We start from the raw sequence: 2,572 nt of genomic DNA on the forward strand, positions 1-2,572 counted from the left end.
TTTTTTGAGATCGGTACTAGCACAGTTCGTGGAGAATTTTATTGTTTAGGAATATTTCTAATTTTATTATTTGGGAATATTTCTGATTGTTTTGTTTAGGAATATTTGTACTTTTGTTATTTAGGAATATTTGTAATTTTACTATTTAGAAATATTTCTTATTTTGTTATTCTAATTTTGTTATTTGGGAATATTTCTAATTTTGTTATTTAGGAATATTTCTAATTTTGTTATTTAGGAATATTTCTAATTTTATTGTTTAGGAATATTTCTATCTTTATTATTTAGGAATATTTCTAACTTTATTATTTAGCAATATTTCTAATTTTATTGTTTAGGAATATTTCTAACTTTATTGTTTATGAATATTTCTAACTTTATTATTTAGGAATAGTTTTAATTTTATTATTTAGGAATATTTCTAACTTTATTATTTAGGAATAGTTTTAATTTTATTGTTTAGGAATATTTCTAATTTTGTTATTTAGGAATATTTCTAACTTTATTATTTAGGAATATTTCTAACTTTATTGTTTAGCAATATTTCTAACTTTATTATTTAGAAATATTTCCTTGAAATAAATTTGCAAGTTCAAAGAAATCACCATATGTTTCAGATTTTAAAAGAGGAATATTTTTTTTTTTACTCTGACAGATTATTTAGGATCGGGTGATAGATTGATAGATGGAAGTATACGAGTATAGTTTCTTCACGAACGTGAGTCTGGAATATTTCTTTGGGACACATTTGTCAATTATTCTTTCAGATTATATTGGAAGAATATATTATATATAGATCGAGTTTGACGTCTTTGATAGATTAGCTGTTGGATTGATCGATTGACAGATTATTCCAATGAACATGACAGATCGAATTATGCCGCATAAATATCAAAATTGAGAAAATGTAAATTTGGTGTCGAGCGAAATCACTGAAAGAAAAAGCACAGGAATTATTTAAAAAAAAAAAAAAAAAAAAAAAAAATAGAAATAGTTCTTTCTTTGTACTGAATCATCATTTAAAAATTTGTTAATTTGATTTGCTATTCTACACTACTAAAAAATCTTAAAATACTTTTTTGGTATTCCGCGAAATAGTCGTATCTTTTTAAATATTCGATATTTCTCCTTAAATCATAAAGTTCTTAAATTCCACGTAAATTAATTTTACAAATTTCTTTATATAAAATATCACGCGATTCTTTTAACGAAACTATAAAATATAAAATACTCGTTACTATAAAATATAAATTTCTGACCAGGGATGTCACATAAACTCTCCAGCATATTGCAATCCTCGTTCGATTTTAACCCTTTTCAGCGGAGCCAAGAGCCAATATATCGGCTCCGCGATTATTTCTCTTGTTTTTTCCAACACTTTGAACATTTTCTGCGCGTTTGAATATTTCGGCCTTTCTCCTCTCACCGACTTGTTGCTTTATTTATACAAAATGTTTCCGCCGAAAAACATTTAAGTATGTTTCTCCAAGATATTTGCGTCTTGTAGTTGGAGACGATATATATATATATTATAAAAAAATTGTAACAAAATTATTCTTAAAGCATGTTGCTTCAACAAAAGATTATTCTCAAAACATGTCCTCCGCCTCGACAAACCTGATCATCAAATGATCATCACGCAGCTCGTAATTTATCAACAAACGAAATCACGCTGGATCGCGGCGAGACGAGCGAAAGGAAAGACGAAGAAGGAAAGAAGCGTTCCTTCGGAAGCGATTGAACTCGACGACGACGTGGAGCGATCGGAATTTAGAATCGGCAGCGGATCTAAAAGCGGCGAAACGGTTGGTTCGGCGGCCGGGTGTTTGCCGTGGAATCGGGCGCAGGACGAGCGTGGAGAGACGTATTTGCCCCGATGAAAGGCCCTTTCAGGCCGAGACAAAAGCGCCGCCGGCTTTCCGGCGCGGATCGATCCGCGCCTATGAAGGGACAGATGGTAGCCGCGAGCGGACTAATTCGAGGAGCTGTCCTCGAATCCGCGCGCCGGGAAAAACCGATCGGCAGCCGAGCGAGACCAATCCGTCGATACGGGAAGCTTCTTCTTCCGTGAAACTATTTTTCTCGCTGATCGAAAACGTTGCGTGACGTTTTTTTTTTTTTCTTTTCTTTATTTTCTTCTTTTCGTTGAGAAAATTCACTTGTCGCCGTTTTTTGTTTATCTTTGGTCGTTCGTTCAACGCGAAATAAGGCGTGAGGTGTAAGTCCGTGGTTCTTTTTTATCGTTTCGAGAGCTTAATAATCTCCATTCTGCTTTACGCGGAAGTGGCTCGCGAGATACAGCGTGATAAAATGGCTCGCGCGAAAGGGATGAAACGTTCTTTGACGTTTCACCGTGTTTCGTCGAATTTTCTCCTTTTCTTTTTTCATCTCCGTTGCTTGTTGTTCGAAAGTTAATCTTTTTTGACTCTGACGGTATTAAAAAGTGCTCCGCTTATCTTCTCTCTTCTCCAAAGCTACTTCTCTTCTCGAGTTTTTAAAATTGCCTCTGGACGTCGCGATTTCTCAGTCCATTCAGCGATTTTATGTCGTCGAATTTTCTTCTGTTTTTTTT

The sequence above is a fragment of the Frieseomelitta varia genome, unplaced genomic scaffold (genome assembly GCF_011392965.1).
Source record: "Frieseomelitta varia isolate USP_RPSP 00005682 unplaced genomic scaffold, Fvar_1.2 scaffold_254, whole genome shotgun sequence".
NCBI classification, from domain to species: domain Eukaryota; kingdom Metazoa; phylum Arthropoda; class Insecta; order Hymenoptera; family Apidae; genus Frieseomelitta; species Frieseomelitta varia.